Consider the following 26,639-nt stretch of genomic DNA (forward strand, 5'->3'; position numbering starts at 1 on the left):
GCTTTGCCGAAGTAAGAATCTCCGTTCAATCTTTCAACCGTACGCGATACTCGTACGTGTATCAGGGCAATTCCCCAGCAAAATGTGATATAGGAAAATGGAGAACGGCCTTACTCGCGTAATTATCTTAAAGTCTTAGAAAATGAAACGGAACAAAATGGGCTGGTATGCATACCAAGGATCGTCCGAAGAACCAAAAAAGGCGAGACGCGCAATTTTTTTCGCTTCGCTTCCCTTTCTCCGATTAAGGACGAATGGTCGAAACGTCTAATTTCAGGTTAGAAGGCGGGTAGCTAACTCCCTCGTAGAAAAGTCATGGGTATTTTCCCAGTTAGTTGCAAAGACTCGTGTACGTACACTAGTGGCGAAGTAAAAGAAAAAAAAAAAAAAATTTTTGCGCCAAGGGGCCGATATAGCTGCAGAGTAGGACGGGAGAAAACTTTTTAGATTTATGTGCAGACGTTAACGTTCCTCGGACTCTTTTTACGCTTTGTATACGTGCAGGGAAACACACACATGCACACGCGGGAGGACAGTTTAAGGCAGCGTCCACACGGAGATGAATACAGGGGGGTGAAATTTTCTTTCGAGAAGGCTGCACGATATTCGCCAGTAAAACTGCACCGATGATGGAAATTTAGTGTTCTTCCAACTCACGGTTTAAGGCCCGCCATACGTCACCGTTCATTTACTACCGTCGAATTAGCTTTTTCTCTTACCGTTTCTTTTTTATTCTGCAACTTGGACGGCAGTTTTATAGTTTATTTATTATTTGGGCTGATGCTTTCAATTTTACGACCCCCCTAAGTCGAAACTCTAGGCATCGGTTGCGCGGCTTTTGGGACCATCAAAAACCTCGCTTCGGGTGCTACGTTTGCGTTTGTTTCACCCGACGCGACGCGACGTCAGGCCGTGGAAAGAAAAGGATCGAATTCTGTTCCCGAAATCGATACAAACGGCCATCTCTGGCACAGGGAGAAATAAATACAAGGGTTGACCGTATTTTCACCGTTCGATTCTTCCGCGCGGATCGACATTTCCGCGAGTTATACGTATTCCGCTGTCACGTTCGCTTCGATAGTTCTTGTTTGTTCTTACTCTGAGACACTTAGTCCCCTTTTATGTTCGAACGTATGACGTCAGGAACCCTCCCATGCACGAGAATCCCTTCATCGTCGAAATCGCTACAACTGTTCGTCAGACTCTTTCTTTCTTTCATAATATTTTACCATGGAGTAAAACGGGCATGATTATACGCACTATTTTCATTTCGTTCATTTTAATTAAAACGAATATTACTTGCATTGCGCGATTAGCTCCAGGGGCCGGACGATTGTGCAAGGTAAATTTAACGGTGCAAATAGATATTTTAATACCGTAGGTACGTGTAGACATTTCTGAAAATATTTCAATTCCGGTAGAAGCAATTTAATTTTACCGAGAAAGGTGTTCGATGGCAAAACTACTGTTTCAAATACTGAAATACCGCTTAATGCTTGAATATCGAGTATTTTTGGAGGGTAGGAAAGACTGCTGGTAAGTAGAAGAAACGACGTTAAAAAGTATAGGAATAAATCTCCTGATTGGACGTTGACGTTTCGCAAATTGGATATGCGTGAAAGTGAGGTGCAGAGGGGCAGAGCTGAGAATAGAAGTACATAAATTTCAGGTTCTTTAGAAACTCAGTTAAGGGATTGGATTTTGAGTCGAGGATATTTAAAGGCTATGCGAGGATATAAAAGAGAATGCAAAACGGATTTTTCCCTCTTCCGACGTGGGGCAAATTTAGGGCGAAAAAAAATGTAATTTAAGCTGATTAAGCATGCAGGGTAGGCGTCCGCAACAATGGACGTCTACGTGTCAAGGTAAACGATCAAAGAATGGTCCATTTCTCGTCGTAATTTACAACTCGTATAATTCTTCTTTTTTTTCGCTTTTTTTTTTTTTACAGTACCACTTTTCCTCCGTAGCAAAAGAGCATTAATCAAAAATAAATTTGCACGCGTCACGGAAACGAGTCTATCGCTCTCTGTAAATCCGTTAATTTCTCACATCGGCGAAACGCAAGCGCGAGTTGAGAAGTTGAGAGAGGAAATTGTCTGAAAAAAAATTCGACATCTCTTCTCTTTCAAACGTGCAACGAAACGCCATTGAACAGACTCGGAATCGGTGACTAGATTGGATCGATCTGCCGAGCGTGAGTCGAGTTCTGGCAAGGAGTTGGCCAAGAAGGATGATCTGATAATATGCAGAGCGAATTCCTTCTCGTCTCCGCGGCACGCCGGCAATGTCTAATCAGTGCCGATTCAATTTCCCACCCGACGCCCATTGTCGCGAGGTATGTGAAAGGCGGGCATGACGCGACGATGCTTCATCGGTCAGAGCTCGTCGCGCCGTTCGAGGTCCTCACAAGTGTCCTCTACCTCGGACTCGACGATGTTTCGCGCACCGCGTACAAAATTCGATAAGAAGCCTGAACGAGGAGAGATCGACTGGATAACTACAAGGAGAAGCGAGAGGCTTCGGGTTCTCGAGTGGAATACCGAGGGTGGATGTCCTTCGGAGTCAAGTTTCAGAGACGCGGATAATTCCAAAAGGAGCCACTCCAACCCCGAACGCTCCAAGTCCGAAGAGCCTTAGAAATATCCGGAGAATCCAAAACCGCGCCGTTCGCAACGGCGTCGCAGAAAAAAACGTCCCGCCGAGATTCCGCGAATAGCACGATATCTAGCGATGAATGTGTCGGTACCAGTGATAATTTGGTCCGTTAATCAGACGTCTGTCGGATGAGGGTGGATGAGAATTTCTCGGGGTGTCAAGGGTTCGGGATTGTTCAAGCAATGGCCGGTGAGAACGGCTTTGAAGCCAGCCAAGACCCCAGACAAGACGGTCGGCATGAAAGGGGTGAAACCCTTTGAAAGATGATCGCCCGATTCCCGACTCTCTCCGCACGTTGAGTCTAGGCCTCGGAGTTTAAACATTTTGCACCGTTTATGTTGTACGATTTCGCGCATCAGCTCTGCCTGCGGCGTCTGCACAAACGGATTATCGAACCGATACGAAGCAAGCCTCGAGCACGCCCTGACGAAAGCCATCCAGCAATATCCATGTTTACATGCATCGACGCTGCGATGCGTACGTAACCCGGAAACGAGGCGAGTACATGCAAACCTCACTGCAGCGCGAGGCTTCCTCTGCACTTACGTAGGAACGGAATTACCCCGAGTTTCATAGCCCCTAGGCAGTAACATAAAGCGGGATGGGCTGGAAGCTTTCACATCCAACGCCACGGTGTCTGCGGCTGGTTCTACGATATTTCCCGCAGGATATCTGGGAAACAGTCAAACCTCACGCGGTGCTTCGTTAGAAGCTGAAACCTCGGTGATTCGCAATTGTAATTGAGCGATTCTCGAGTCTCATTTCGGTCCCTTGAATTCCCGACCATTTCGACAGAAGAGAGACGAAGAACAAGAAGAACAAGAAGAAGGAGAGGGGAAAAAATCGTACACGGTAAGCAGGCGCTGCCTTCGTGCTTCGGACGTTGTCGAGAGCGCGGATTTGAAAGGCAGCTGAGAAATAGGAGGAGAAAAGAGAATTCGAAGAGGCCCTCTAATTGGCATGCAGAGGAACTTGTGAATCCCGGTGTACCGAGGATCGGCGCCGCTGAATAAAACATTAATGGAAAACAGTCGGTTGGATATTATCCGAGAGTTCGGATTGACCGGCTGTATCTTTTCGCCGAGTCCTTAAAGCGGCCGCTGAATGCAGCAGCACCGCTTGCGGGATAACTTCGAGTTGAAGAACACCAATTTCGCGAAACTTTCGCGGTAGTTATTACTTATTAGTTGGCTAAAGAACATCTCCCGCTGTCTCAATTGAAGCCGTCTTCCGGACTAACTGGGAAGCGACATCTGTCCCCGGGAGTTCAGCCATAACGTTCCTTACGTATTATTCACCGGCACGGGCCGGATTAAGGGGTAGCACTTTTCACTGCCCTCACTCATAAAGCGTCGGATATCTATACTGTATTACGGATAGGTATGAGCGGAAGCCGAGGTACGGACTGCAGGGAGCCGGGAGCCAACAGGTTGCCGCAGCGAGGAAAGACCCCGTTTCCTGCCTTCCTTGATTCCCGTGCCTGACGTTATTCGATTCTCCACACAGGCGGCGAGGCGAGTCTGCTTCGTCTTTGACTTTCACCGTGATCGCGATTTTCCAAGGACAGGGATGTCGGGGGTAAGGATGTTTCGTCGTCGGGACAAATGGTCACTATAAGTTGTAGTATTCTTTCTTATTTCAAACAAGTACCGAAATTCATGCATTGAGAGTTAAAGTACGAAGATCGACGCTCGCGATATCTAAAACTTTTCTAACCGACTCTGGCAGCGCAATTACAATGAGAGAAAACAGTCTCCATTTGTCTCAATACAAGATCTATCGGTTTAACAAAATGTTTGGTTGCTTTCAACTAAATTTTGCTAGATCAACAGATTTGAACAAAAGTATTTTGTTTAATCAAGCAAGTATATTGTGTTCGCCGTATTTAGTTGAAACAAACGAACACGACTTGACTCAAATAATCCTTTCCCTCCATGTAATATTTCCAATTCTGTTTTGGTCTCGTAAGCGGCATTGATTGTCTTTGTTTAATTACAATAATTACATCGCATCGTCCCGTATTTTTCATCTTCATATTCCAGCCTTCTTGTATTATTACAACAGTAAATAAACCAATTAGCGATTGACTTCTTTCCTGCGCGAAAACGGAGTGCCGAAACCTACCGCTCCGATATTCCAACGCGATGCGATAGAATATCCGCACCGATGACTGAGACTTTATTTGAATGGGAATACGAGCCGACGGGCAAAGAGGGCTCTTTCAAATTAGCAAATGACGTGCAACGCGTTCGGCCATTCGGTGGCGGCGCTGATAGCAGGGCAGAGGGTTGAACACACATTGTGCGATTACAAGCAGCCAGCGTCGGTATTTTCCATCGAGAATTTCCGGTAGCAAAAGGTTGCGGTAACGACCCCGATTTAGAATGGCAGAGTGAAATTTATGGTTTTACCAAAGATAAAATGCACGGCAAGTTAGCCCAGGAAACTTGAAATTACTTAAAATTACCCGATATTACCGGCTGACATGCCACGTCGACCAGGCCTACCTTGCCTAGAATTTAACCCCTTCTCGCATGATCCGAGCCACGCGAAACGTCAATGATGCTCCTCCACGGAATGGTTAGTCCGACGGATCGATGTCTCCGAGATAAATTTTTTTCCCCGATCTCATTCTTACGGTTTCGGACCGCGATTCCGCACTCATCGCGAAAAATTTTGCCATTCGCGAGGCAGTTTCCCGAGTGAATGAACAATTCTGGGTCAATCTTTGGAACAGATCGAGAGGATCGTGTTGGTAATCCCAGCATCCCTCACGCGCATCGACGGGTCGTTGGGCATTTCTTCCTTGATTAGTTTGAGTCGAAAGGTTAATCTATCGGACGGTAACGAGGGACACGATGACGACGGTCGATCGCTTAACGAATGCGAAGCATCCGCACTTTCACGCAATTCCGATAGCTAGTTAATATAACACAGGTCGAAAATAATAATTTCCCGGCTCGCGTGGGTACCGATGGTCCGACGCTTTAATTGGCTGCCCTTCAATGTTCAATGGACACTCCGCCGATGCGATGATAAAAAAAAAAAAAAACAAAAAAAAACAATTAAATAAAAATCATTTTTTTACATAAATTTTTTGTAGAAATTTTGTTTTTCCGATAATTGTTCATTTACTCCGTGACGCAATACGCAATCGAATAACACGATCCCATTTTTATGCTGGACTGATGCGAGATGTTTGAATCTTCTGCAGCTGGCTCGATAATTGGCTCGCGATACGAACCGACTAGCGGCCGAGAGTTAATTGAAAGCGGTTCACCGACCTTCGCGAGATGATAGCGCGAACCCGTAATGAGCGGATTATTAAAAATAGAGGTGTAAAAAAAAAAAAAATAGCGTAGCGAATAAACAACAACCGTAATAATTCTAAACGAGGATTGAAAGAAGGCAAAAACGAGAAACGTGGATATTTCGTCGCCGGGGGCAGCCAAGTGAGGCACCAAGGGTCGGTTTCGAGGGTCGTCCGCGCAGGCTGGAGCCATGAAAATAATGAGAAATGACCCGTGTAATTTTAAGTTGACTTACGATGGGCATGTCGTGGACAGGTCATCGGGAGGGTAATCTATCCGTGTTAGCAGTCAATGAGGCGAAAAGACTGCACCTCGCGAGGCAGCCGCGCCTGTTTGGCCGGGGGTTGAGGAGGGCATGAAAGAGGTGGGAGGGGGACGACGCGTCGCGATCAGGGGATCGCAAATTACGCGAGGGGGTCGGGAATTGGGATGGGCCCGTTGTTGCATACGCGGCAAAATTTTCTCCCGCTGCCTAATGGGCCGTTATTTGCCGATTTGGTCGGGACCGCGAGGTGTTTACGCGGCGTTTCGACGCCCGATAATTGCCCGATATTATTAATTATACCGCGAGTGATGACAATAAAGTTATTATATAGAACGTCGAGGGCCGGAGTGGTAATCCGTCAAAACCCGAGGTTGGCCAACTCCTGCACCCCGACTTGCCCGAATTTGCGCCATCGACGCGAACAAGTTTACGCTGCACCCGTATCTCTGTATGCAGCTGCAATCGTGCGTGAAGCGTGGCGAGCGTAATATCTCCAGCCTCCCCTTGTGAATTGTCACGCGAATTGTTACCGACAGAAACAGGCAAACAGCCTACTCCTCTTCCTGTTATTAATTAGCCGCTCCGACGTGCCAAAGTGGCACCCCCTGGGACATCTGCCACTACACCCGCCCCCCTCCCCAGCTGCCGCCACTACCTACTTATGCCTCAAAACATGTTTATTCCTGCGTCTTTGGACACTTTCGCACTTGAAAATTTTCCACTTCTTTCATGATACAGATCAGAATAGTCATTAATTCAGGAGTTATCGATTACAAAGCTAGGTTACAAGACACCTGTACACGATATTAGATTTCTAATAACTGGCGCTCGATTTTTATACCATTATCCACAGTTGTCAAATTCTTCAGAGTTTTCGTTCATATTTGCAAGCTTGGCTAAATCGGTTAGTATTTATATCAGGCGATAGGTACATGTTTTATTACTCTAAATATGGCGATAATACGATAAGCATGACGGAAATTAAACAGGTGGGCGAAATGAAAAAATGAACTTTGATAATTTGTTGAAACATGAATTATGTATAGAGATAATCGGCGGCGTGTGGGAACAATAGGAATGTGAGAGCGTGAGGCACGAGAAAGGTTGGTAAATCCGAGACGAGATAAGGAACAGAAACGCAAAGAGGGTGAAAAAAAAAAGGGAGTAAACAAAACGGAATAAAAAATTACAAACTAGATAGAGATACAGAGATAAGGATAGAGGAAAAGCAGCATGATGAAAGGCTATCTTCATGCCTGTCGTCAAGTTTTCGGTTCGTTAATTTCGAAAAAAATGACTCCTGTCGCGCGGCCGCGTAGCGCGTAGCAAGTTATCGCTGGGAAGGCGAAAATGTCGTCTCCTTGAAGTTGCGATTTATATCCGAAGCGCCTTATCGTCTGCTGGTTACGTAGTTTCGAGATAAACGCCCGCGAAGCTTCTGAGAGACGATCTTGGAGGTGCGAATATTTGTGAAAAAAATGAAAATGACAAAAAAAAATAAAAAATAAACCTATCGTCGCTCTACAGAGTCTCAAATTTTTTCAAAAATACACTGCAACTTTTACTCCAATTTTTCCTCACCACGACTAGCTAACGAACTTGTATATAAAATATGTATGCCTGTGTATTCATGTAGGTATAACATTATTACACGTAATGTAAAGTTTATGCAAATACGGCCGACAAATGATTACGCTGAGAGGATTTTGACCCTCGTCGTTTTTGGGGGCGGCAACGCAGCGCGAGCCAACCTACAAATCCGTTACGATTACAAAAGGAAACCACAAATTTACCGCGTTCGCCGCACACGTTCGCCTCTCTTTCTCTCTCGTTTCTACCGAATGCAGACCGGGCAACGTGAAGACCCCCAAATGTCGCGATAAGCTCGACTGCTGAGCTTCCCTTGCATGCTTCCGCGTGTTGAAACTTCTGCTTGGCTGTTGTATTGGGGACGTAAAATGATGTAATCGATAGCTACGCATGTGCACTTTAAGAAGACCGTCAACTTCTTCGAATCGAGTCCTGAGTTCGGGGCCTCTTCAATTTACATAAACATGACGTCTGTACGTCTATAATTCTATAGCGACAAATAAAACTGATATCACTTTTTACGATCACCGCTCGTACTTCAAGAATAGATTGATTTCAGTCAGGGTTTAAACTGCGAAAGAAACTGTACGACTGAAAGAAAATTTTAATTATACGATAAAAAAAAAAAAAAAAAACAGTTTCGCATTCGTTTCCCGATTCTTATTTTCTTTAGTATTATTTTTCTCGAGAATCTACCGAACAAGTTGCGAGGAAAAAGAAAATTTAGGTTCGGGTTTAACGAGGTACAACTTTTTCCGTAGATCCTTGGAACACCGATGGATATATAGAATGGATTCTCCGGTTTTATGACCGTTTCAAATTTATTTATTTGTTTACTCGGCTTTTTCTTTCCACTTTTCTTCCATCGCACTACCGAGTTATCTCAGACTGTGAATCTTGCTATAATTAAGAACAAGTGAAAAAGCTATCGTATGTCTTTTCAACCTACCCATATAATAATCACAGCTATAAATTTCAATTATGCACAATCACTGGCTCGTCTGCACGCTGAAAACCATCCGCTTCTAACTGACGTTTCAGATTACCAACAATATCAACAGATTGTATAATTCTTCCGTTTCAAAGTGTGCAAAGTGTATAAGTCGGCACAGAGAATATTGGACTATAAACTAATGTGATAAAAACTCTCGGATCCAAGCCGACGAATGTATCGTATAGAACTGCAAATTTCAAAATACACTCGTGAATGCGAAAGAGGACCAAAGCGACGGAAGTATCGAGGTATAATTTCGAGGGTGACTATTCGGTGTTCCTAATCGTTTGACGAGCGCCCTTCCTTGTATCGATGATCTACGACTACGACACGCCCCCCCGGGTCTCCCTTAACGGCAAGGTTACACCTTCGGCGAAACGCGAAAGCCACCCTCAAGACCTAGCTGCCGAGGCTTGGCGTGCTTTGACCCCCCGATTCCGGATGGCGTGAGCTCACCGCGAAAACACACCTTTCTTGGTTACGTTCCGCTTTACATGTGTACGAAACAAGGCGCGTGTCAGCCGCACAAGAACGAACCAACGAAGGGGTTTAATGGGCGCAAGACACGAGAGACACGCTCACATGCAGAATCAGAATTCGATGACCCGGACGTTGGGTTCCGGACGAATAAGAAGCCGATATCACGGCTGACGCGTCTAACGAATTGCTGCGAGATGTATGTAATCCTCCGAGAATCGTACGAACCACAAGAATTTTATTAATGACAAAAGAAATATTTTCGCGTAATCGTAACAGTGATATGATGAATAATTGGACCGAGCATGTGAATGAAGTAAATTAAGCTGAAAATATTGTACAGAATATGTTCGATTGTTCGTCACAACTCGTGATCTCGTTTATCTTCACCTAAATACAGAGTTGAGGAACAGAAATATGCGCGCATCTTTCATGAAATGACTGGCCTTGGAAAATATCAGAGAAGATTTTTTTTTACTGACGTCGAAATCTGGGAAACTGAGTATCTACGCATAAAAAAGTTCCCAGGGGTAGAGACCGAGAGAGAGCGAGAGTGAGAGAGAGAGAAATACGAGGAAGGAAAAACTTGCCCACTTGTCGGAGAAAGCCAGACCTCAGACCTACGTATCTCTAGGTATAAGTATATTATACGTAAAACGTTTCGTGGCTTGTTTAGAAAATTGTCGTCAAGCCATTTTTCGTTTATCTCTAATTCTGTATTCGCCTTCCTTTTCAAAATTCCCGAAGAGTAATTTCCCTGCTGCGTGGATAATTTTTTTTATTCAAAATGTACTCTCGAAAAAATATCAATACCGAATCTTTACGGAATATCTTACGGCTTACATGCGTTATACAAAGTCTCTACCATCTTTTAAATCTTATTCACTGAGGTGGAGCAGAAATCAAGGTGAAATTCAATTTATCGGCAGGAATAGGCTGGGGGGTCCAAAAGTGAAATCGCCACAGGATAAAAGGGTCGCGATATCGAATTTTCAAAAGACCGACCATCCAACTTACAAAAGATGGAAAAGCAAATTGTAGAAAAGTCAAAATGTAGAAAGGTCTGACTTATAAAAAAATCGAAACATCAAAATGAATGTGAATATAGCAAGTAAAAATATAAAATTATTATATTAATTTTGACTTCTCTATATTTCTACCTCCTATACAAATTTGGAAATTCCATGAAACCGATTTCTGCGTGTTTGAAAATTAAACAATCCGACCGACTCCCGAACCCGAAAGAGAAGTATTAAAACGTCGGCTTACAGAGATGCCTGCTCGTGTGAAAAAAGTATCGGCGACATTTACATATGTATTGGGCACTTATCTGACGGGCAGGCGAAGGTTGCGTCCCGCGATAGGCGTATAGTAAGTGAGCTGACGACTTCTAATATCCGTCCGTATTCTCGAATAGAAGGAGCCTGAGTATCATCGAGCAAGATAGATCAGTTCTTGAGGCTCGACGGGACGAGAGGCGGGCTGCACGCTTTCGCCCGTAAACGGAGCGAGGCATAACGTGACTGGCATATAAAAATGTGAATTTCATGTTTTTCAAACGGCTCAGGGGGCGGGTATAGTAGGAACGGCGAAGTGGGTAAGCCAAGGAAGAAAGGAGAAAGAAGAAAGAAGAAAAGAGGGAAACGGGTCTGCATGGAAAGATATTGAGTGTTCATTCCGATTCCGAGAACATGCGAGCTTGACGGAAAACCGGAGAGAAAAAGGGTTCGAGTAAGAGCCGAGGGGTTGCGGGATGTTCGAGCGATGGCTTAGCTACGTAAATTGTGGTAATTTCTTGTATTTTCTTTCGATCTATCGGAGCTTGGCTCTTCTGCACGCGACTCGTTTCTCTTCTATTCTATGTGTTTTTAGAGGACCGTACGTCGAGACACTTTGGACTTACACAGGGTTTATTTTTCAGGTAACTGTATACATATATCGCGAATCCTTGAAAAGAGACGGCCTCGTCGCGGAGAAAATTGTATCTAGTGTCACCAATTTTTGACCTCGAGTTTTGCCCTTCGTACCTTCTTCCTCTCGTTCGTTTTTCATAATCATGATCTTTTTTCTATATTGTTTTTTTTTTTCTCTCAAATATAAGCCGGGACAAAGAACTTGACAGATTTACGCACTAGAATTATACAGTTAGGTGAATGATTTTTGTTTTCCTTTTCATCTTATACGATGAGAAGTGGCTTCGTAACAAAATCACGAGTAATGGAAATACGTTTAACTGTTGTCACTGGCAATGGTGAGAGAAAAAAAAAAAAAAAACAAGTAAATACAACAAAGTATGTTACTTGGATATCAATATTATATCTACGTCGTATGTCTTTCCACGAATTATTTACGTATATTGCAGACTCTTCGAATGCAGTCTGTTGCTCCGAGTACAAGAAAGAGTGTTACGAGAAATAAAAAACGCACCTACTCGTGTGAAAATTTTCAAACATTCGTATCAAACGTATCGGAATGGTGAATTCGGCCCTCATCGGGTTCCCGTAACGATCTTGAGATCTCGACACGAAACAACACAGGCAGCTAGGCAATAATAAAACCGACGAAGAATGAATGACAAAGTTAGAAATATTCGACGTATGACGTTCAACGTAAACAAGTTTGACATGACAGTATTATACAATTACGAATGTAATTGCATCGGCAGCACGCGAGGCATTAAATTACACGAAATAGACTCGACATTTTGTAACCTATTTGACAATCAATGCGATCAAATTATGCACAATAATAACCGCTACTGCGCAACGAATTAGATGGGATTCGACGATCGTTTCATCGATTATGTACACTGCAAACGAAATTCGAACCTTGGACGTTGAAAGAAGGTAAAAATAGGTATCGGAAAAAAGTATTGTCGAAAGAACAGGAAACTGCAAGTTGATCCGGCGCGCCGTACCGCCCGTGAAAACCACTGTATAGGCATATTTTTTGATTTCCCGAGGGTGCCCCGAAGCGTCGAGGTCGGCGTCCGTCACGCTCGAACAGACCGTCATAACCAGCTATGCTGACCCGAACAGGGGTGGATGGGGTGAGCACATCGAATCTCGGATTCGGAAAAAATCGAAGCATTCTCAGCTCGGCGGGAAAAATTGCGTACCCGCATTCGATTCATCTTCCAATATTGGAGTGACCGGTGCAATTACCAAGATCGATGAGACCTCCCCTGAAAGAGAGAAAGATGGAAAAGGAGAGAGGGGGAGGGGGAGGGGAGGGAAACGTCTGTAGAAAGAGTCGCCGTCAAAGGGGTGGACAGGAAGCGAGTGCAGGTGCACCGGCCGAAATTGAATCACTCCGAAGATGAGGTGAGACGAGCCGGAAGTGGGTCAAAAAGATGAACCGACGAAACGCCGCCTCGTCGCGTCACCCCGACCTACACGGTGGCTCGTAAAATAATGGAACAACTTTTCCTTTACCTCGATTGGACGCACTTTGTAACGTATCCCGCGATACGCCTATATCATATTATATACGTATAGACAGTTTTATACCGTTCCGAGAACGTCTTCTTTGCCCGTAACGATTTTTCCAAACCTCGTGTAAACAAACATTAATCACGCCGTTTGATCTATCGCTCTTGTCTTTGCAGAATCAGCAGTCAAAAGTGGCGCGAAAATTCCTACTGGCTTCGACATTTTGCACAACATTTAATAGTACGAATATACATTAGGGTGGTTCTTAGAAAGGTTATTTTTGAACTTCGACTGTCTCACCCCCACAAATGGGTTTCAAATAATTCAAAAATACTTCCTTAATTTTTTCAGATTCTTATCTCTACTCTAACTCGTGTTACCAGAGGGTTGATTTTCCCATTTAACCCGTTTCGAGAGAACAATAAATCTATCGAACGGATTCCGATGAAAATTGGTATCGAAAGGCTTCTTTGAGCGCTGATAACGAATCTGAACACGAAATTTTTAAATTCAAAATAGCGGAACCAATTTAGAGGACAAACATCCCAAAAGTCACTTGGTATTTATTGCCATATTGGATCTGCTACTTTCAATTTCAAAATTTCAGGTCCAGATTCGTAATCAACCATTTGGTATATTCATTGTTCCTTTGAAAAGGGTCGCACAGGGAAATCAACCCTCTGTGGGTCACGGGTCAGAGTCGAGATAAAATTCTGAAAAATTTAAGAAATTATTTTTGAATTATTTGGAACTGATTTGGAGGTGAGACAGTCGAAATTGAAAAATGACCTTTTTAAGGACCACCCTAATATACATGCCATCATTCGAATGGGAAGAAAGATATGGCACCTCTGATAGACTTGTGATAAAAATCCTGTATAATTTGAGACAATATTTCGTACAGCGAAAAGTAACATATCGACAATATTCCAGCAAAAACGCAAAAATTATTGCCTTGATACGCGAACATAATGCATCCAGTTCTCACGGGCATTCAGGTTACTCTTACCGATGGAGAAAAAATGTCTGCCGGCTATAATATAAGTGGCTTTATTTCGCAATATAGCTTTAAGGGTCGAAGAAATTCAATGTTACAATAATATACGTTTCTTATACGTTAGACACGTATCACAGCTTTGCCGCAGTTATTTCCCAGAGGTCGAAGCAAGGCTAAGTTCGCTATTACAGTGACTCCGATAGAATTTTCCTCTCGCTCTCTACGCGTCTCGAGGTAAGAATACGCTTTTCCCCTCCACCCTCCTCCTTTTCATCCCCTAACATTCCCGAGTCGAAGTACATATGTGAAAGCTGTACGGACGAGGTGAATAGGCTAAAGCTTCGTTGGAACGTTGAGAGCGCCTCTGACGATCGAAGCATTAATCATAATCGCGAGGGCATCCGGTAGGAAATTTGTCGTTTTAAAACCGCTACGTACTATGAAAAGGGCATTGTAATTCGGAGAGTACACGCGTCAGTTACTGTGAGTAGGTATATACAGGGTATACACCATACGTACGTACGTATGAATGTATGCACATACGTGGGTGTCGGAGGAAAGAACACCGGCGGCTAAACGATACTTTTGTCTTCGACAAAGGTGCGGGTGGTAGGAGGAGGTAGAAAGACAGAGAGATTTACACAGAGGTGGTCTCTTCATTTCTCACCACATTTTACGGACTTTCTATGCGCGCATTGTGCCTACTTATACCGTATCTGTGTATTATATCCGAGGCACTTGACGTCTCGCACATATTTTCCCACTCTGGCCCTCGTGCAGCTGAAATAATTATAATACAGGTACCTATGTACATGTAATGCGAAATGGCCCGAGTCCCTCCTCGCGAACACGTTGTTGTCAATTCAAACCTGCGTATTATGTGTCGGTGTATTATTTCCTGACTTGGGACTGTTTATACGCGTCGCAATTACTGTTTGGGATGTTCGCATTAGTTAGAATGGCCTAATTAACTCCGGCTCTGGCAGCAATTAGTTCTTGATAAACGTAGCTTCAGCTCTTTTCACCAAAGAAACGTCGAGATAATTTGTAGAGGTGTATTGTCGCGATTGAAGGGAAAAAAATCAATAAAAATCATTCGTCGACCAACGAGAAAAAGTTTAATGATTAGAAAAAAGAAAAAAAAAAAAGGGACGGAAGAAAATAAATGCAAGAAATGAATAAAATACCATCCCCGTCGAAGTAAAGCTTTTTATTGGTTGAAGTTGGAAAAAGCACGTCTGTGTTTGGTCCCTCGGTGGAAAATTACCCCCTGACAATTCCGAAGCCTCCGCTAGTAATTCCACAGGCCATTGACCATTCTCTCGCTCGGCGTTATCACCGCCCTCAAAGCAGTGAACTGAGTTTTCTCTACTTTCATGTATCGTCGCGTCCTAGGCATTGTTCGGGGATTTTAGCCTCCGGCAGGATTCAGGACCTCTATGTGTGACGTTGGTATACCTTGTATACTTACCCGAATCACTGCGAGTCGTCTGGGAAGGTGAAGAGATATTTTCGATTCTCGAATAGGTACTCAGCGAATTCTATAAGTACCTAATCTACTCAAGCAAAAATACCGTTAAATTCCTTTCGATAAAAATTTGTTTTTCTCAGAACTTTGTCTGGAACAATTTTTGAAACAGTCATGCGTGATCAATATCAAAATTTCTGAAGCTTCTTCTCACGGTATCTTCGTGAAATTGATAAATTTTCATTTTCAAAATCGTTAACTGCGATACTGAATCAAACGATCTATCCCTTTTACGGAATATTCCCTTCAGAAGAATCGATAGCGACGTATCTTAAATTTCAAAAGTTCTCGCGGTCTTGGCAAACTGCAGAGTTTCGCCGCGGGCTGAAACGGCCCGGGTTGAAACTTTTTCCTACTTCAGAAACGGCAAAGAAAAGGTTAGCCAATCAATTAACAGCGTACAAACAGGAAACGGAGAAGTAGCTGGTAACAACTACTTTATATCTGTCGGCATCTTCGGGGTGTTTCGGGAACACAAACTTTTCTCGTATTTTATTTTTGACTTGGCCGCTGATGCCAAGAGACAAAAAAATCCGGCAAATCGAAAGTTCAATTTCAAACTTTTCATTTACATCGCCGATTTCGAATGATTTTGAAATCGTGCCAGGACACATCGTGCAAAGATCAGAGAGTTTCCTTTTACAGCAAGTACGCGTGTCTTTATTCTTAAAAAATTGTTACCTCGCGAAACGAGATCACCGCGATAGAATTTAATACGCGCGAACTACAACGGCAATCGCGCCGATACCTCGATCATTGCTCCACCGCCTTTAGGAACATTTTCAATTTCAGCGGTGAACGAAGTTTAGCGACTCCGCGCCTTCTTTCTTCCCCCCAACAAGGGGCGAGACGAGGCGTCGACGTACTCAACACCCCCAATTTTTATCAAAAATTGACTCGAGATCATAATATCAGGACTGATAATACCTATTGAATTCGGCAATAAAATTCAACGCATTTACTGATATCGAAAATAATCGGCGTTCAGCAGCTCTTTCGATTTTTCAATTTAACCCCGATTTTTTCATTCTCTTTCTTTTTTCTCTTGTTCTCTTCGGAGTTACTTTCTTCCTTGCTCGCCTCCCCCGGCACTTATAGCTCCTAACGACCAGCGAGGCTTTTTGTCTGATGGTAAAGAATATGACAAGATAAAACAAAAACGTACCAGACGAATATAGCGACAATAAAGAAGAAGCAAGTTTTTTTTTGAGGAGATTTCCTGCACATCACGTACATATCCTCTGGGGTAAAAAAAAAAAAACCAACGCCATTTTAGAGGCACGGACCGTACTGCCGACAAATCTGTCCGCAAATAAATCAAGAACAATAAAAAAAGAGTCGCAAACGCAAGCGGTATTAGAGAAAATAGTCAAGACGTAAGGAAAAAAAAATAACTACTACCTGTACATATGTTGAAAGACTTTACACCGACGCAAAAATCCCGTACAAGCGTCCATCGAGCAAAGAAAAAAAAGTCTCCGCGCCTACGTATTAATAAGGACGACGTCTCATCACGAAAATGTAGGTAATGTATAATGAAAAGTGAAAAGTTGAGAGGTACGGTGCAGAATATAAAAAGGCTAACTTTTACGTAACAGAATTCATCTCTGATATAGCCGGTATACGTATACAAATTACGCACCTAGTTTTTAACACAATTTTCATAATAACATTCGAGGGTTGAGTTTACGGCGGACGCTCGTGCTAAAATATGATCAACTCGCGACATTAATATTTCGAATCACCCTCCGCGAGGCTTGAATCATGGTCTGTGTACCTACCCGGCAGCGATGAGAAAACTTCCCAGCAACAAGCAATTTTCAACGAAATCACCGATCAATATGGTATATATTTATGTATATGTATATGTATATGTATATGTATATGTATATATATGTGTATGTAGGTACTACATAGTGATATACGGACCTAGTTAAAGAATTTTTCAATCCCCTTCACGGCTATTCGCACCGCACTTCGGCTTTCCCGGTAAGGGAAGTCAAGTAGGCTGAAGTGCGCGGTTTCACCCTGGGAAAATGTCTCACAAGCGACGGTATCTGTGACTCAAAAACTTCACCCGACGGGTTTGGCCTGCTGAACCAAGCGAGGAAACGAACGAGTCTCGCATGTAGCAATACTGCGCAGAATCGAGAGAACCGTGGAGGAAGTCGAGAGAACGAAGCGGGCGGGTCGAACCCATAAATAAAAATTACCAGCGAAACTCGACGCCAGGCGACGCCCCGCAAAAAGAATATTTCAGAAGAGAAGGTTAGAAGAATAAGAAGAAGAGGAAGAAGAAGAAGAAGACGAAGAAGACCTGAAAAAGAAATAACGAGCGAGAGAGCGGGAAATGCCAAAAGGAAAGAAACCCCAAAAAGAGATGAGAAAAACGTGAAAAAAATAAATAAAAAAATTTGTCACTCCAGTGCGCAAACTTTATCACTTTAGGTTCTTCTTCTTTTTCTTTTTTCTTTTTTTCACACGTTTTTTCATTCCATTTCTCACACAACTGGCTCCTTTCCATCAAACGAATTCCAGGAACGAGAAACTTTTCGTCTGATCCTTGACCGCTACGCCCATTGGATATGCGACATATAACTGTGTATGTATACAAATGTTTATGTACATACATTGAGAGTGGGGTTGGCCTATGAATTCTGTACTTCACTGAGAAAAATTTCATTTGTGATAGTAACTGGAAAAATTCAGTAAAACAGGTATCGTTAAAAAAACTGTTCGAATATTGTTGGAATTACGAAAAACGAGGTACGCCTAACCATTTTGCGCTATTGTCGATCCTTTTTTGGTAATTGTAACGCACAATCAGTTTGTTCGGTTTACCGTACTTTTTTCGTTAAATAAGGCTTTAACAGCAATTTATTGTTGCACAAATGTTAAATTTTCGCAACGGTTACAAGAAAATATAGCAACAGCGATCGTAATGAGAAAGAATAGCAACGGATACTATACTTTCCGGTAACAGCTAGAAAACTAATTTTCATTTTCTACCTAGAACTATATTTTTCGATTATGGTAAAAAATGAAAATAGTTAAGGACCGACCGGTAACCGAAACTAAAAATTTCTCTCAGTGTTGCAAGTTCGAAAGAATACTAAAAAGCCACTCAACCCTTGTAACGCCACGTAATCCCGGCCGATGATATTCCGACGCGAGATCGTTTCGATCCACCGAATCAGCTGCTGTGATTTGCGATCTGATCAGTGTTCAAAATTCGCAGTGCCGTAAGCTAGTACGGTTCAAAGGATGATCGAAACTAAGTATACACACAATAGTATAATCGAATCAATTCCTGCCGGTTCCGCCAATCAAATAGCTGTTATGCCGTTCCTCAATGCCCTGCCAGGGAGGGTTGAATCCCTCGGCGGATATACGGAGGGCCGCCTCGTATCGAGGAGAGCTTGCATGCACAATGGACTTGCGAAAGCGAGAGCTGCCGGGTGCACGAATCTCTCTTGGCGTAGCTCAGTGTAAAGGTATAAATCCCTTCTGCTTCTTGCCTCGTTTATTTTCTCGTTTTTACATCCCCTTTATACTTTTTTCCACCGCTAGCTGTAGGTGGGAAGGAATTCGGACCGTTTAGCCGCGCCGCAATCGGCGACAAGCTTGCACGTGAAAATATAAATCTGAGTCTCTGTCGCGTCGAACCAAATCCTGTAGAATTATAATAATATCACAGCGACAATAATGCCGGGGATTTTTGTGAATTCAAACGTGTTAATAACGATGAAACGTTCGCGCAAATTTGCGTTGATCATGCTTACATCTTAACGCTCGGGTAGAATGTTTGGGAAAGGAGGAAAAAAAAAAGAAAAATTTGCCAGCATTTTTCAGGATCCTTTTATACTTGTACCCGCTGCATACGTATATACTCGTAATATATTTTACAAGCAGCAGGTATTTCAGGCCTTGTAAAATGTAAGTAAGCCTGTTATTTGTCAAGGTGAAATTTTGTCGCTGGGAAATTCTTCATTAGTCATATAATATTATATAACATATACATATACACGTCAAGGTGTTGCCAAATTATTCATTCTTACCCCCCGCGTATGTGAACGCATAATTTGATACAAACTGCAAGCTCGCGTTTCAAATTCCCACTTAATTTAAACGTACATTGTAAAAATTTTATAACGCTGTATGCATATACGTGCTGTACGCAAATAGCGCTGTGAAAACCGAGAAATTAACGGGCTTGAACGTACATAGAAAATAGAAGTATTTTTTTCAGTTAACCGATTGACACGATCTTGTCTGGGTATATGGCAAAAAAATTTGAATTGAATATTGTCAACTACAGACTAAGTGGAAAGAAAGATTGCCTTATGCTCCTGGAAATTTGATTTACAACAAAATTTGACAATTGTATCAACCCTTGTCAATGCGCTCTCTGATTGCAGCTTATGTCAAACAAAAAACGAAATCTGCAATGCTGTTAAAAAATAATAGATTGAAAAAAAAGTGGTATCGATCAAAAAGTAGTCACAGGGCCTTTTCCTCCTTATTGAAAAGAATTTGTTTTAAATGCCTGTTACTCCCTCGAATTTTAGTGTTTGATAAAAAAAAAATCTTCGCAAAAGATGCGCTCTCTAGCTCAGATCTAACAGGTCACACTTTTAACCGCACTTTGTTATAGAAGTTTGAAAAGTTTGAAGAATCAGCTTCAAAGATTTATGCATAAATTTGAAAAATACTGAACAGCTTAAGAGTATTTTAACGTTCAACGAAAAGTGAAATTTTTCTATATCAAATGAGTATGAAATAAAAATTAAAAGAGCGACCTGTTAAACTTGAGCTAGAGGTCTCATCTTTTGAGAGGACTTTTTTCTGTCAAACAATAACATTTGAGGGAATAGGAGTGATAGAAAAACTTTTTTTTAAATCACCCTACTATACCCAGACATGAAAAAACGTGACACCGCGGACAGTGATGATGCAAATAAAGGCGTGTATGAGAAAACCCTCAAGCTAATTGCATGGCAGCTGTAGATCTATAATAACAAGAAAAAAGAAAATGCCATGCAACGTGAAATCAGCCGTCATCTTGGATTTATGATAAAAGATATAGGATAGCGAGAGGAAAAAAAAAAAAAAAAAGTTTTCAAGGGAAGAAGAATAAATAAAAAAAAAAGAATGCAAAGGAAAAGGAAAATAAATGACGTCAGAAGCGACTCTGACAAGATTGATCGCCGTTCGACGTACGACGTAAACGACGAGGCGTAAACGGGGCTGAATACTTGGATGGTAAAAAGTGGTCAGAAATGCCCCGGCGGGATATGAACACTGAAGCCGGAATCGTTGAGGTGCAATTTAACGCCCATAAGTCGACCTCGCGGTATCAAAAAAAGGCGATAGGCGATGCGTTATACATATATCTATATATATATATATATATATATGTATATACATGTTACATCATAAAAGAAAAATCGGTGGTGAGAAGGTCTGCGAGAAAAAAAATGTCTTCTCTTTATTACCGCTCTCCTTTTATTTTCCTAAACTAGGTCTATTAAAGGTACGCGTCTGTATATCTTTCATACAGCGAGCTCTCGTCTCTCTCAAACGGCACGCGATATATAAAATAACACAGGGACGTGACGTCACGTCCGATTATAGCATACCTGCACCTCGCGTGTGCTGATGGGAGGAGGGGGGCAATTATATGTACACATATACACCCGGAAACTGAATTTATAAATAAATGAGGAATGATTGCAAAAACGCTACGCTAGTTACACGCGAGACGAGTGTTGTCCCGCCTGTATATAATACACGTCTGAATAATTAATTAATTAAATACAATACCGCAATAATTTATTCATTAATATTAAATAGGAGCAGTATACAATACAGCTCGCCTGCAGGTTCGAATGTCTCTGCCGTTATGTATATAATACATACATATATATATATATATATATATATGTATGTGTGTGTGTATGTATATGCAGCGCCTGCCATGATTATGATATCGTATTATATACCCTCGTAACAATAGTGAGGAATTTTTTGAAATTGCTACGATATATATACGTATTCAGGGTACAAATCTCATCTCATTGTGGTGTATAATTAATTATTCTTGCAGGGGTATAATGTTTGTGGAACGAGTAATTCGGCAATATAGTTGAAGAAATGGGTATTATTATACACATCGTGATGGGCTGGGAAAAAATTGGGGTACTGCTGGTTGCAGCGGCCAACTTTCACCCTTTTATCGTTATCGTTATCGTTATCGTTATCGCTTTCACCTTCCCATTAATATTAATGATTATAGAACGCCGAGTCCTGCGGCGATTTAAGAATTTAAAAAACGTAAAACAAGAAATATCGGGGCGACTAAGTCTGAATTCTACCCTCGTTTCCTTCCTTTTTCTCTCTCTCTCTCTCTTGCTTCTTCTCTTCGGATAAATTCCATAAGCCATGAATGAGTACGATCGGTTTGCAGAATATATTGGACCGAATAGTATTACACGTACGCAGCTGCAACGGTGCAGCAACTTCCGGAACAAAGTTTTCGACCTGCCGTGACAGACGCTCGTATGCATCATTGTAAAGTCTGACTCGACGTACGTACATTTTATACCTGCAATACATACGTACGGATACATGCACGCGTGCAGTTGCGAGAATCAGGCAGCGATGGGACACGGTAACGAATGAAAAATAGAAAAAGAAAAGATAAAAAAAAAAAGAATAGAGACGAAATGAAGAGAAAAAGAAACAACGACAAAAAATAACCTGCGCGAATGTACGCGGAGCGAAAAACGTGGAACGCGGCCGGCGGAGCAGCAGCCTCACTCTCCAAGGTATAATTTATTAACTGCTAGATAAAATTTGCCTAATACAAGAAATGCGAGAAAACCAGCAGCCAGGTTGGCCGGCTGCGGCGTTGCGCCAAACCCCCGCAAAACCCTCGACTCTTCTCACACTTTGGCCGTACGGTACAGAGAGGGAAGAGAAGATGGATAATTAAATGGATAGGAGGGAGAGAGAGAGAGAGGAAGAGAAGGAGAGCATTCAACCCGAGAGTTGCTGCACCCTGCACAGAAACCTTGTACTGAAATTTGCAATGCTAACCGGATTGCGTTGAGAGAGGAATTGAAGTGTTTTTTTCTTTCATTTTATCTTTCCTTAAGCTTTTTTCAATTCGTTATTTCACTTTCACATTTGTTTTTACAACGGCACACTCAAAATAATTTTTAGTTTCATCGTGGCTCGAATATATGTTACAGCCGCAGTCGATCGTCGTGACGATGTTTCAGTTCGTTTTTAGGACGTTTTTTCCCCGTTAGTCGGCAAAGGCCGACTTAAATTACTGGGTATACATTTCACTTGTTTCAATATTTGATCAATCCCAATTGCAATCTGTTCCGATCTTCGTGACAGTTGTTGACCATCATCTTGTTATGATAAGGATCTACATTCGTCACCAATTTCATTACGCATGACTGATTGCTAAAAATATTAGCTACGTGACGTATTTGCTTGGCTAACAAAGATATGCAAAACACTGTCAGTAGAAACGAGTGCAAACTTTGGTTGTCGATGTTTTTTTAACTCTGTATCACGTATTCATAGTTGTTGAGTTATTTTCATCCCCTACGAAATTATCAGAACCGCAGACCCGTCTGATGCACTGAATAATATTCAGATAAATTGTGAAGCATTTTTGAAAATGTGATCGAAACATGTTTTTCGATGACCCCCCACGCGTCCTTCATCGCCAATATAAAATAGAATTTTAAAAATTTTGAAACCACTTACAGAACAAAAACATATTTTTGAAAAGATCTAAAATACGTCAATATATTCTACAATATTTTGAATTGAGGACGGTTTTGCGGCTTCGAAGCGTTTAAATAATAAACATTTGTGGTCAGCCACCTTAGTGTTCAAAATCCAAAGGCAATATTTGTAATCGAAAAGTCCATAACCATGAGAATAAGCAATATTTTCAACATTCAATTTACGATTTAAGATTTTGAGCCACGTTTTGTGGTAGATTTTTTTAAATTGAGCCATTTAGTTTCAAAGTTTACTTTCAGCAAAATCAATCATGAGAAACTTCCGTACCAAAAATAATATAATGGGATTGTGATATTCGCGTTGCGTTGCACGTGGAAAAGATTAAATTTCTAAGGTCAAACGAGGTCCAAGGTAGGGAAATTTCTTGTGATACGCAATTCAACGATTAGAGAATTTTAATATTTCAAAAATGATTGACACCAATGCTGTTCAAATACTGTCGAATTGTAAAATTCATCGGCAAACGTATCGACAGGCAATATTTGACTATGCCCGTCGCTTGTCAAATATGTCTTTACGCACGTCTCGTTTCTGCACACGCCACTGCGAAGGTAGGAGTATAAAAACCGCGGTCATCGACATCAGTTCCGAATCAAACTCCGAAAACAGACATGGGGAAATTGATCATGTTCTTGGTATGTCTGGCCATCCTCTCCCTGGAACTGGGACAGCTAAACACGGATAAAATGCGTGATTCATTGCTTCAACTGTAAGTAATATCCAATTTAATTTTATCTTGACAATAAGAGGACACGCACCTAGAGTAAATGATTTTCATGAAAATTGAACTGGTAAAACAAGATCAAATTTCACCAGACCCGTATTTTTTTTCTTGTTGTTTTTTTATTTTTTTGCGACCAATGAACAGTAGTTACTGAAAAATCACGTAGCGTCGATTGAAGAAATGTTTTACCATTAGTTTTTACAACTTAGTGCTTTTTACTGTGTATTTGTGGTGAACTGTATTTTTTCAATTATATGATATGCATTCCAATACGAATAAAAAAAAAACAAAAGAAGAACGATGAAACATGTTCGGTACAGCATTTTTGAACTTCAATTAATTTCTCCTCCGTTTGATAACATAAAATAATTCTTACGAAAATGGCCGTTGAGTGATATGATTTGGAATGCTTCGTCGCAAAGAGCCTTGTGAATTCTTCAAAAAGTGTGCCAAGTCCGCGCATGATTTTGAATATCGGTTTTCCAACTTTTTAATAGATAGTTTTTCTCCGTTCGAACTCACGTAACTCTATTATTCCTGGTAGCTAATGCAGCAAAATATGAATAATCTAATTGATCATTTAATTCTCCGCAAATCGCAACGCTCTGTATTTCAATTGAAAAATGAAATAATGGTCCGCTGCTAAGTTTTATTGTAAACTAATTACTCGAGTGGACCCCGAGAGCTTTCAATATCAAGGAAATCGAGGCTTCTTGTACGTTGAAAATTATTAAGAGGATAGTCTACCAGCTTAATGACTTTTTTTAATAATTTCGCTTTCATAGTAAAATTTATCGAATAATTTTTAATTTCTTACACATAAAAGAGCAAGTTCTAAGGTAATACGGAAATTTTTTTCGTTCTTTTTTTTATGGTAAATCCCGCTGGTATGGTCGCCTGAAGTTAAAGTTACCCCTATTTAAATCTGGCTGATATTATTCCCTTAACAGTTTGATTTTTGACGTCATTTCAGTGTTGAGGACGGGTGGATGGAAGGTGATGGATCGAATGAGTAGTCCAACGGTGAGTTAAGCCGACTTCAATCCGTAACTCTTTTTGCTCATGTTGTAATTTTGTCTTCTTACATCTGTTACGCGGGTGAAAGTCAACCGTTCTTAGTTTAACAATTTTTCTTCGCGATCTTTCGGGCACTTTGACTATTGTGAAAAGTGCTTTGTCATCACATCCTCGATGCCTAACGCTCCTGAATATTAGCCTCGTTTTGCATCACCGATTCAATTCCATGGATCGATATTATCTTTTTACATACTGACAACTTTTATAATTTCGTTTCAAGTTATTCTTATATTTTACTTTAGATTTCCGTATGCATTGCATGCGGAATATTGCAAGCTTATGTTCAAAGCATTTTTTCTTTTACAATGCCTTTTATCGCTTTGGTTATTCATCTCATCAGCACTTGATCAAAAACTGTTTAGCACCGAACAACAGTTTGTTAGGACAAACCAGATGCCCGAAAATCACCATATTATATTTTCGAACGTGAAGGAATTGGCGTGCCCGTACAGCGTAATAAAAACTTTTTCAAGTAGTGTCTGTTTGTGCTCTTAGCTATGCACGTGTAGGAGAATTTCGAAATTAAACGTATGTAACGTATGCATGACAAAAATTATGGAAACTCGACAGGCGAGTTTCATGTTTGTTTGTCTAGGATGTTATCAGCAATGATAAACAGAGACGCAGGTGTGTGGATAGGCACCAGTTATTCAAACTAAAGATGGTGTGATGTTTCAGCTGGGACTTCTGGTCTCACATCAAACCCAAAGACAACCGGAAACGTCGAGGAAATGAAAACTTTCCAACGATGACATATCACGCAGGCCAGGATACCTTAGAATATAATGTGTGTTTTTGTTGAAATTTTTTGCTTACTCGCGTCATTTATTATTGATAACGAATAAATATTCACTGTCTATACACCTCAACGTCATTTCCAGCCTCACCATACACGGCATCGATAACCGGTTATTACCGTCTCGCTAAAATTTTTTTATGCTACAAATGGTACGCAATTTTCGATTATCTTAAGCTCCGTCAGCCTATCACCGTTTTTGTGGCCACAGAAATCCATACGGCATCTCAAAAATCATCTCCATTTCCGACGATGATCTTCGTTTAAACTTGATTCTCGATTTCTTACCTGATCTCATTTTTCCTCTACGTTTAACTGCTCAATCTCGATTCGATATCCACATAATTATTTTGTAATCGAATAAGGTACATATCACAAGTGGGAAAATCTATCAAAGGCTCTTACGATTCAAGGAAGAGCTTAGTTTTTTATTCACGGTAAATTAATTTCTTCGGTCAACCACACTTTCACTCCAGAAAATGTCTCGCACACGTACGACATGTTTTAGGATTTTTCGTGCTCAATTTCTTCGCCTGCCATTACGAGAACTCAAAAGTACCTACAAGCCTAATATCAGAAAGTGCCAATTTCTTTTTCTTACGGCATCGCGACGTGGGCAGGGGGTTAAAAATTGGGTGAAAAGCCCAAAAAAAAAAACACACCAAAGTCTTGTTTCGCCTCCGAAAGTTTCTCCCGTACTCGAAGGTAACCGGCGGTAAACCATTGCTCGCATATGTACTCGAGACGCTCGAAAGAAAGGGAAAAAGCCATTCCCATACCATACGTATGCATGTATAGGTAACCTCGGTTTTCCTCAGCTCCACAGCGCCCCCGTCACATAGAAATGTTTCTTTTCCTATCCCAGCGGTCTGGTAACCCTCTGAAAAAGTGAAATGTTCAACTTGACTACAGGGTTGCGTCTCGCGAGGGTCTCGCGGGGCCTTTTTGGGACTGGCGGCAGCTG

The 26,639-nt window shown here is 41.6% G+C and overlaps 1 protein-coding gene and 1 long non-coding RNA gene across 2 annotated transcripts in view; one reads left to right on the forward strand and one right to left on the reverse strand.

The window, feature by feature from the left end:
• The window catches only part of LOC124220945 (neurotrimin-like), a 232,906-nt gene that overhangs the window by 78,942 nt on the left and 127,325 nt on the right, over nucleotides 1–26,639 (reverse strand). The window lies entirely within an intron of this gene.
• On the forward strand, nucleotides 23,651–25,740 carry LOC124220956 (uncharacterized). The gene is made up of 3 exons (XR_006883700.2): nucleotides 23,651–23,787; nucleotides 24,776–24,825; nucleotides 25,558–25,740. It is a non-coding gene; the product is annotated as an uncharacterized lncRNA (long non-coding RNA).

This window comes from Neodiprion pinetum, chromosome 6 (assembly GCF_021155775.2).
Source record: "Neodiprion pinetum isolate iyNeoPine1 chromosome 6, iyNeoPine1.2, whole genome shotgun sequence".
Classification (NCBI taxonomy): Eukaryota; Metazoa; Arthropoda; class Insecta; order Hymenoptera; family Diprionidae; genus Neodiprion; species Neodiprion pinetum.